The following is an 11,641-nucleotide window of genomic DNA, read 5'->3' as shown; positions in this document are numbered from 1 at the left end:
GAACACAGTCCATCCTGTGGAACAGGACACTGTTCCCTGCCTTCAGCACTTTCAAGCTAGACTGTGATGTACTCTACTTGGATTTTACCAACTCCGGCTAGTCCAAAATGCTGTTACTGACTTCTGGGTATAGTCCAAGAGGTTAATAACTAAACCTTAAATAGTTTGGCACTTGAATCATAAAGTTTGGCAGCCAAACAACCTCTTGGGTACTCCACTTCGGAACTCATGCATGATGCCAATCTGCCTGAGCTTGGCAGAATTACAGTACAATGCCTACGAGCTCAATATATCAAACTTTTTTCTAGTTAAAATACTAGTGAGGAGTATAAGATACTAAACAAAAAAAAACATTTTTAATGCCCTTTTAAGGGTCCAACATAATTTTTAAAGAAATCATAATAAAGTTTGGGTATAAGTTCAAACTACTGTATAAATATATTTGAATCATTATCAAGACAGCCAAAGGTTACTTAAATCATTTGTATCCAAGTACTGTTTTTTTGCACAGTTTGTTACAAAGCTTTCAGAAGCAGTAGGGACAGTTTGTATAATGAAATATGCAGTTATGGAATGAAAGATCTACATTCCATTCTCTGAATGTTTTTACTGTTTTCTAGCTTGTGTTCAAGCTATTTACTCTACTAGAATATAAAAACAGTTCATGTTCAAAATAGTGCAATAACTATTTATATCATTAAAATCTTAACAGGTTCTCTCACTTCCTTTCCCCATAAAGCAAGACAAAAAAAATGCATTTTCATTAGCAACAGGATACAAGCTTGTATGTAAAAGTCTAACATGTCTGCAGTGCAGTAAAAAAAAAAAAAAGACAGGATTAACTACTTCACTCATAGAGGTATATAAGTTTGCATAATATTTGCTTTAAGTGTTTTTACTTCTCTGTGTCTGCTTCAGGTTGAAAACAAAGTCATGACGACTCAAAATTTATTATAGGAAAAAAGTATGCAACATCATCAGTACCATCATTATGACAAAAAAAAAAATCTTAGAAAAGTGAAGCCTGGTAACAAAAACAGAGACTGGAATTCTATATTTTTTCAACTAAACTTTCAACTAAATAGAAATTTACACATTGATACTAGATGACAAAAATTAAGTCCCACAAAAAATTGTTATTCACCAACAACAGAACTGTTCCTTTCACATCTCCAATTAATCAGAGATGTGGGTTATTTGCAGATCACACATCAATAGATTTGAGCATGGAAAATGCACAACTACAGGTTTTGGTGTAATACAACTGATCCTATCCCCAGCCATTGGCAGATTTCTCATGGGTAAAGTTCATGATCTGCTACAGTCTGGAAAAAAAAAAAAAATACAGACAAAGGTACTTCCAAGACTCAATGGCTGATCTGAGGGAAAATTCAGTGTCCATTAAGATCTTCACTTAAATGTTATAAATTATTAGTATGTCCTATAAATTTAAAATTATATGATGGCAGTGATCTAAGAGAGATGAAACAGACTGGCTTTCAGGTTAGCCTTACTGGAATAGCAATTTAAAGTTTGCTTTTCTTTGCAATGCAGTAATATAAAATGTGTCATTCCATATTTACAAAATATTTTCAGAATATATTAACATGTTAAGATATGCACTGTCTCAAAATACATGCTTAATCAGGCACTGGAGGGGAAGGAAGCACCTAAAAGCCACTACTTTAGACTGCTTCCCCATTCTGCTAGTTTTCTTGTTACATTAACACAATCCCAATCGTACTTCAATCTAAAATAACTACATAATCCCACAGTGCAATAAAATCTTATCTCTTGAACGAACAGTCATTGAAATGTGTGAAGACTTCCTATAGAAGGAGATGAAAGGGAAGATGCTAATATAGAAGCTACTATTTCTTAACATTTGCGCTATTAGCAAGAACAGGCTTGTAACTGATTTGCAAAAGCATCGGTAGTTGTTTATATATTTTTCCAATTTTAAAACCCATTTCTTAATCCCTATTTTATGCCGTCAAATACCACAAATAAATATTGGACAATTACTTAATTACTCTACTATGATAACTGCACCTATCAAATTTTAAGAGCATTACGATCCTTTTCATTTCAAATTGTTCTTTCAGAACAGCATGCGATTCAGGTGGCACGCAGCCTCACCCTTGCTGACCGCAACGATTTCAGATTGCAGATCATACCCAACAGACAGGGCACTTGCTGTGTTACTACAGATCACAGCCCATGCAGTCCCACCTCCGCTTCCTACGACTTAGCCGCTCTGGGGGGGAAGCACGGCGCGATGCAGGGAAGCCACACCGCCAGCATTGACGTGCCGCACCGTGAAAACGTAGGTCAGAAAGGAGAGAATGTTGTCTTTGCTTTGTACCCACGGCAAGAGTGAAGTCAAAGGCTTTCCGGGGTGGGAGGCTGGGGGAGGGCTGTGGAGAGCAACTTCTTACAGTAGGTCGGTTAAAAAAAGCTCTTGAATATGTCAGAAAACAGAAGAGTGAAACTAAAAACACAGCAACGGATCAACACCTCAGAGGTTAAAAACTATAGGGGAGGCGCAGTGGTAAGGGAAAGTATTAAAAGTGAGGCCAAATCAGAAAGCAGGATCTGCATTTCTAGTGACAAGTGTTTTCACTTCTCCCCTTCTGAAGAAAATAAAAACCTATTAGGTAAACCATTCTTTTAACAAATTTTTTAGTTTGTGGTTGCAGTGCATGCTTTTTATTATGGCCTGAACCAAAGGAATTGCAAGACATGACACAATGTCATGAATAGCAGGTCAGTAACTCCACAGAGAGTGCCTTACATATAGGACTGTCAGCACACAGTCAAACTAAAAGCAAAGAAAATTAGATCACTATTATCTAGTATTTATATTTCATTTTTGAAGAAAGCTTTAATTCCAGTCTTCATTTGTCCCTGGTTAACTCAAAAAAAATATCTAGCCTGGTACAATATGGTACCTTCCTTTCACAGTTAAATGACTGCAAAGGAATTTAGCTGAACATGGGATACGGATGAAAACTACCACGTTCCCACTCCGATATTACCATGGCAACAGTTACAAGAGCTCTCTTAAGCATTTAAACTGACAGTTTTCATGATAACGCTAACTGGATGATAGTAATGATGCATTTTGGTTCATGAGCTAATGGCTGTATAACTCAAACCACAGGGTATGAACCATTCCCTTCGCTTTTCGCAAGACTACACTTGTGGTCAAAACGTTCTGACCAAGACTGTAACCTTGAATTACCACTCTCAAAAAAAAAAAAAAAATATGTGTCCCTCCAGCACAGGGAGTTCTGATGACTTAGAGCTTTATGTACTCCCAAAGTTTTCCATTTGAATGCTTAAGCTGTGCACAGTTGGTGTACAGTCAAAACTGAAAAAAAATCTTTGATGGGATTCTTCTCAAAGGGCTTTCATTCGCCTGGGAAGGTTTGAGAGAAGAATATGTTTTCTAAAGAGTGAACTGAATTGCTGCTGGTATCTTCTGGGTATCATTTGCCTGAGAGAGGAGGAGGAGGAAACCGGTGGTTTTGTACAACCTTTACCGGTTTGTAACCAACATACACTTTTTAAAATCAGAAAACACTGTAAGCTGCTTTACGTCACTGGAGGCCAAAGTGTTCTGAAGAATATACAAGTATGCCTCTGAGGACAAGTGCATCAGAACAAGCACATCCATTTCGTTTTAGCCCATTTAACTTTATCTAATATTAATTGACATTTCAACTGCTTAATATGAATATTTGGTGAAACACTCAATCTGATCTCCCAGATGCTCAGTGTGGGCATAATGGAGAAGTGTCTTTTTCTTTACCTCATTAGAAAGCGAAGTGTGTGAAACACATTTCTCACGCTAACATTTTAAGGATACCAGCTTTGATATTGTCTTGCAATTAATTCAACTGAAAAAGATGAAGAAACTGAGAACAGTGTGAAATCCTTAAAGGTTTAAAATTTCCCAAGATAACAAAAATCAGACTAGGGGAAACAGCCATGCTTCCAAGGATGTAAGACATTTATCTTTTCAACATAAAGAAGTCCTCAAGAAGTTCAGTATTCACCGTTCTTTCCGTGTTAACACTTTTTAAAGTTGAGCTCTAAGAAATATTTTGAGAATAAGAAAGATTCTAGGTTTCATTCAGGATTTCTGTGTCACTGCCATCACTTACAAAAGAAGTGTGGATTTAGTACACGTTAAAAAAATAATCTACGTCATAACTTAACCCTGTTGTGCCATAACATATAGGTTGATGCAAGATGATGACACAATAATGAAACACTGGAAAACACCATCTGTGACTCAGTCAAAAATTTAGTACTGCCACTTAAAGCAAATGCCAGTCTTTTTATAGGCTTTCCTCCAAAGTCCACCTAGGCATTGATTTTTGTAGACATAAAAATTCAACTCAATTATCCAAACTTCTGAATCAAAAGAATAAACAATTTCCCATTGTATCATCTTTGAATAATTTAAAGTATTGCATTTCATTGATTGTTTTTTTAAGGTAGAAAAGGCTAACATTTTTACATCCCAATAATTTAAAGAAAAAAGATTACAATTCAGTGGTACTCTTAACGTTACTTAAGACTCTAAAATAAAAGTAAATATCATATACATACCTGAGGGGACAACTAACATCTGTTCCTCAAAAAGCAAATTACAAAGCTTATAGTGTAAGCGCGCTGAGGCATAACAAAGGGGAAAAAAAACCAGAAACCCAACAAACCCCCAGAAACCACATTGTTCCTATATAAATGCATCTTCAACAGAAAAGTATTTTCAAGAACGTCTTTATTAATGTCATGAGAAAATTCTGTTTTTCAAACCTGAAATGATTTTTAAAAGTTGATGCAGCAGATTCTATCATTTCACCAAATTTGAGACAGTTTAGCTATTTTGGAAGTAAACCACATTACTTAAAGCTAATCTTCCTGAATTCTCAAAATGGTAAAAAAAAAAAATCATTAGAGGAAGAATGATAATCACAATTCTTTTACTTTACAAACATTATAATTTATTCAGATTTAAAACCCACAGTAACTATTTCATACTATCCAGCCGTGAACTATCCCCTTTTTAAAAGTAGGCAAGTTTGCTTGTTACATCCAGCAAAGGTATGATTTTCTTTCTAATCAAAATTCAGTTGAGAAATGAGTGCTGCAAACAAGATATCCAACTTTAATCAAAGTTAGAAAAGGACTTCTGCCAATAATTCGGGGACTTTAAGCGTGAGTAAAACACAATGCTGTCATATTCATTAAAAAAAATGCACTGTCTGGGTCCCTCAACCATTCATTAATTTTATTCCCTTCCACCATTTCCTCATTTTCTACTGGTAGAATTTAAACAGTTCAAATGATTTATTGTCCAAATTTCATGCTAGCAGGGTGGAATAGAAAAACTAGAATAAAATACACAATTACATTTCTTCCCTAACCCTCCTCCTATTCATCAAAAAACTTTATACACATGAACACATACTTTCTCTAACTAACATCTTCTACACACATTCCATAAATCGAGCCTTTTTGAGAAACACTACCTTTATTGCATGTAAGAGTCCTTATGACAACCAGTCAAATATTAATATTTTACCTCTTCCAGTTCTGTAAGAGGAAAAACATCTGTGAATCTTGTATTAAAAATTTTTCATTGTAAAAGATTTTACACGCAATTGGGGTCGTCCCCCCCCCATTTCTTATCACAATATTCTCTTAGACTTGTGAGCACCAGAAGTACTAATGTAATTACTTGGATTCATATCTTGATTTACTCATAGAACAGATGAATCCTAGAATGTTTATGACAAAACCGATCATCATGAGCATTAAATGCCTTTTCTTTTTTCTCACCATCCACGTACAATGGAACTGCAGAACGCAGTACATGCTATCATATTCTAGCTAGGATATAGCAAAGTGCTTTTGTACCAGGTTAAAGTGCTCAAAATAAAATACTCACTGTCACAGTCATAGCTGGCCTTCACACTGTTTATCATATACAGAGGTATAATGCAATGTGCTGGATAATTTCCATTATTTTCTGTGACACTTAAAGTGTCTTGGGCAAAAATAGCTTTACATATTTGCTGAACATATTTTACACTGGATTTGCTAGTTACTTGAAGTGAAAAATGATCACAATGAGATGTGTTGCCACAGAAATAAAAACTGCCTCCCACCACGGCCAATTAAAAGATTTGGCATTTCGCTGGTTTCAGGCGCCAATACAGACACAAGAATCCATGTTCATAGTTTGCCCCTGGCTTTTGGGAAGTCAACAAAAATAGAATTAATTTTATAATGGTCAACAAAGGTTTCTTATCTTGCTGTCCTACTTACCTCTGACAACTACCTCTTCACAGCTAAACTTTTTCTCAAGTTATCAAAAAGATACGTGGCAACCCACTAGAAGAAAATCTCTGCAAGATGCAATATGAAAAAACTAAGCATTTTTCTAAACAAACCCCATAATAATCTCCCTCCCAACCCAAACACTTCAAGAACATGCTCATGATGAAACATTCTCCCTCAGAGAAATCTCTAACCGGTCCTGTTTTAAATAAGTGAACATCAACTCTCTAAAGATCACTTTTTAAAAAAACCATTCAGAAGAGATGACAGAAACCTGTTCTGTATTCTGATAAATACCAAACTACAGTTTCTGAGTTTTCTATACAACATTTTCAAAGCTGACTAATAAGCTTGAGTCCTTTAGATGTCATCAGAAAATTGGTCATATATTGCAGACCAACTCTTTCCTTAACAGTGGCATAAGATGCTACTAGACCAAATCAAACTGACTTGTTTCAATAGTTTGCCAATGTACCAATACAGATTTTAAAAAATCCAATAAGTATAAATAAATGTCAATTAGGATCTGTTATTACCAATACTCCCTCCCGAAACAGCTGATAAAATTCATCCAACATTTCACAGAAATGTTGCCTGAATTTCCCCGTTAACTGAAAAATGTAAGGACAGAACAGAGAAATTCACCCATACAGACTCAACTATAGGGATGTTTTAATCTGTGAGTATACTCCCTATGCAGTATCAGAGTAGAAATTATCAATAAATTTACTGTGCTGCTGCTAACCACCTGAAATGAAAAATATAAAAAAAAAAAACAGCAGAAATACTTTGCAATTATTGTCCATTATTCTAAACTTTTAAAATTGAGACACTTCAGTAAGTGTTACATAGTACATCACTTTCCATTAAACAGAGGAATAACAGATGCAAAACCAAGAAAGCCACACTTCTGGGGAAATACGTAGGCAGAACAAGCCCCAAAGACATTGTAAGAGAAAATATTCTGCCCTAAGCAGCTTATATAAGTAAAGGAGGGGACGAATTTTAAGTGGTAGGCTTCAATTGATCAATTTAAGTACTGGAAACGAGTGTTTTTCCTTGTGTAATGAAAATTGAAGTGTGAAAGGAGTGATTATGCCCTAAAATAAACAATCACGCCATTGAACATCCACAGCAATTTAATTTCCTATTTCCTTCTCACCTTAAAGACCCCAAACATGCTACGTAAAATTGAAATGAAAATCAACTACCCTTGGGTTTGCCAACCAAACTAAAACCAGAAGTTAAAAAGACCTGTGCAATGTTTTGGTTTTTTTGGGTTTTTTTTTTGTTTGTTTGTTTTTTTAATATGCACAGAACAACAGCATTATGAAAATTTTAAGAGATACTGACTTTACATGAAATCCAGAAGATCTTGAACTGTGCATGCTAGAAAACGCGCAGTCTTTACAGGCTAGTTAATAAATATAGTTGTAGTTCTACATAATTTACCCATTACTACCTGGACTGAAGAGCGAAAGTTTAATTTTATTCATGGCTCTGATTCAGATCAAATCTGTAATCCTATGTGAGCTAGTACTGAAGATGCCCACAGCACTAACAAATGGGACTTCAGCAATGAGAAGCGGGAAATGCATATGACAGTGCAGGGAAGCTGCTCCCAAACTTAATGGGCTAACCAATGATCTAAAGGTTTACAAAGATTCAAGTAAAGGTGAAAAGTCAAAGCATATTAATTTAAATGCGTTAAATTCCCACATGAATTTTCTAATGCAGGAGTAAATTGGCCTTCACTCACTGTAGGCCACGGAAAATAAACCACATCTGACTAAAGTCATTTTATTCCTAAAGACATCACCCACCAGTGGCAATTTTATGCCTTGTAACTTATGAATGTTGATGTTGTACACTTTGGTAATTTGCCTTAATTTGCTTGAGTGCCTTGATCTAGATATAGCCTTAAGGAATACTTGTATATTGCCATATTAGATTGCATCATCCTTTGTATTAAGGAGAAAAGGTTATTTCTGAATGGCAGAACTACGAAGCACTTGCTTCAACAGGAAAATGGAGACAATAACCAAAGACTCTTAAATTGCTAATGACCCCTAGCCACGCTCAGGTAGCAACGGCTTCAGTCTGGAAAGACCTGAGGTGTTTAATTACAAATGAAAAATAACTTAAGATTTATCCTTTAAAATAAACCCTGTATTAAGGAGCTCAGCAGCTGCCAGAGAATGCCGGGAGGAAATTCCAGAAGACCCTCGAGTTCCTGAAGGGCACTAACTAAGACTCAAAGGCTACCAAGAAGAAAAAAGGTCGCAAAGGAAGGGTTTTTTACCCCCTCGAAAGCTACAAACAGCTATTGAGCTTTGATTAACATTTGCATGAATGTAAAGGCACTTCCAGAAGTCTGTTTGTCACAAAATCCCTAAACATGATGGGAATCAGGAAGATCTGATGCTGAAAGTGGCAGGTAACTTACGAACTTAAACTATTAAATAGCTCCCAGGTCAGCAGCAGGCTGGAGGTTACGACAGCTGGATGACAGGGTACAGTGGTTAAGAATCAGTTTATATCAAAGAGATAACACATGTGAACACTGCTAGAAAGCACGCGGGGTCCACCATGAATGTCTCCTACAGCAACTTTCTAATAAGGAATAAGCATGACTTCAGCCAGGCCTTTATCAACAGAAGAGAAAAATATTAAAAGATTAATCAAAAGAACTGAAAACTAACTGAACATAGATTTAGATAAGCATATACCATTTCATGTAGAAAGGTTCTAAGTTTTAAATATTTTACAGTGAAAAACAAAGAATTCAAAAGTGAAATACAATTCACATAATACTTGAATTTACACTGAAGTATAACAAATTCACTACAGTTCAGTGTTACAGTGATCAAACTATTACTAAATAAAACCAGACTACACCTTTGTCCTCCACCAAGATAATGTCACAAAGCACAAGAAGTTTAATAATAACTGAGAGCCCTCCCTCCCCACCAAAAAACACGAAACCCCAAACTTAAAGGCATAAATGCCTTTCTGTAATGTAACTAGAAGCAAAACATCCCCCCCCCCCCCCCCGGCCCTTGTCATCATCTTCAGACTTGCTAGAGAATCTTATTCTACTTCCTTCACCCTTGAGAAAGGAAAACATCTGCCCACCCCATCAGCTTTTAATCTTCTTATGGATAGAATTACTTTAGGGACCTTCTGGGGAATGTGGTAGGAGAGAAAATTGTCTAAGCCTACTTGAGCAAAAGTGAGTCTTTTGTTTAAAAAAAAAGTAAAAAATATTCATAACATATTTTTCAAAGCTGTGAACATTCTTTAGTTATGCCACATTTATGAAGTATCAATATATCTCTATGCATTTTAATATAGTTTAAATATGGCTTCACTAAAGAAACATCACTTTACTGAACATAAGGCAGAAACTCCTAGAAGTTTGCCAAATATTAAATGTCAGGTTTATCAGTCATTTTCATTCCACTTATGAGAGGCATCAGAAAAAGTTACATTATTTCCTTAAAGGTATGATTCTTATTCATAACTGAGAACTTTCACAAATATTAGTATCTTAGTAACTACTGTTTAAATTTAATGCATTCTTGATCTTAACCTGGAGGATGCTGAGTACTTATTATCTTTTATATTCTTTTCCTCTCAGCTCCATATAAAGATGTTATAAAATAATACTTGAAAATATTTTCCATGTATTGTAAATTTCCATCTATAAAAATGTTACCTGCATATGGATTATTGTTATGGTACTCATTGTTTAGAAAGATCTAATACCTACATTCAGATTTGAAAGAATTACAATACACACTGATAATACAAGCCAACTACAGGCAGCTTTCCAGACAAGAAAATAAAAGGACATTAAAAGTCCTGCTGAGAACTGCCAGGGGAAGGAATATAAGACGTATTGAATATGTGATTTTCTTGTACAGTACAATAACATGAATATGAAACCTGTCCATATTAAATATTTAGTACATCCAAACAAAGGTGAGCAAACTGCCTGATTAAGATATTCTTTCAGTCTGAATGGCAACCATAACAAGCAAGTAAATACAATTTTCCACATATTTCAGGTATGAAGAAGCAAGTTGATTTACACCTTCAAATTTCATATATAAAACGAGCCAACTATAACACTACCCTTTGAAACCAGATGTAACATTACATTACACCACGCAGTCCCTTTAGATTTTTATCTAAGATAGCATTATCATCCATGTAGTACTCTAATATGCATTTTACTACTTTAATCTGCATTTCACCTGCTGTTCATGTCCAGATATTTTTGGAAGCTTTTTCATGGCATTATTGCCCAAACCTAACTACACATGTGAAACCTACTATAAAATTATTGGTTTGTTACAGCATATGGTGTCACCCTAAAACAGAACAGATTTTATAGACCAATATGAGGTAGCTATATATATTGTGTGTATTATAATATATTGTATATATATTAGCTACAAATATGAGGCTTAAGCCCTCATAAAGCTCTCTCCATCCAGAAGTCTTTTGTTTTACTTAGTAAACACAATAAAACACAATTAATCAGGCAGGTTATCTTTTTAGTGACAACTGAATTCCATTTTCATTTCAGTAATACTGCAATCTGTCTGTCTGATTTACATCAACTGCTCCAACGATAAGTAGCAAGTAGGACTGATGAATACGGCTGTACGACATACCCTCAAGTCTCCTTATTCCAAAGTAAAAGGAGAGGGGCTCCCCCCGACACCTCAGGAAACAGATTTGTTAGCAGCGTGCTTTAGTAACATTCCCTCCCTTCTTCCACAGTAGGTTTTGAACCTACTTTACAGTTTCAATAAAACCTATACAAAACTTATTGCCTTTGTCAATTTTTATGAGAATTGCTGGCCAGGGCAATGAAACCCTCAAATTACTGCTCCCAAGGAGGGAAAGGCAGGTGGTGCTTTTCCTCTGTCTCCTCAAAGTGGCAGCACCAAGCAACCCAAAAGCAAACATCTCCAACTCCTCAACTGCACATCCTTCCAGGTCAAGGGAGTGTATGAGGAGATACCCACTTAGGTGGAAGAGAGACTTAGGTGATTCTAGAAAAAAAATACACTACCTTTATTCCCTATGAAGAAACCTACAATTAAAAAAAATATTCTAAATTAAAAGTACTACGAATTTACAGCAACTAGACTGACAGTTAACTACAAGCAATCTTATCACCACATCACTTTGCTTAGTCACACAAAATTTTGCTTCACACTTTAACTGAATTTTAAAAGCATATCTGCTGCTTATGCACAAAACCCACTCATAC

At 35.5% G+C, this 11,641-nt stretch overlaps 1 protein-coding gene across 1 annotated transcript in view; it reads right to left on the bottom strand.

Moving 5' to 3' along the window:
* Positions 1–11,641, bottom strand: part of CDC73 (cell division cycle 73) — a 109,667-nt gene that overhangs the window by 52,026 nt on the left and 46,000 nt on the right. The window lies entirely within an intron of this gene.

The sequence above is a fragment of the Rissa tridactyla genome, chromosome 8 (assembly GCF_028500815.1).
Source record: "Rissa tridactyla isolate bRisTri1 chromosome 8, bRisTri1.patW.cur.20221130, whole genome shotgun sequence".
In the NCBI taxonomy this organism is placed as follows: domain Eukaryota; kingdom Metazoa; phylum Chordata; class Aves; order Charadriiformes; family Laridae; genus Rissa; species Rissa tridactyla.
Note: the sequence above shows the minus strand (reverse complement) of the source record. Positions and strands in the feature narration are given on the sequence as shown.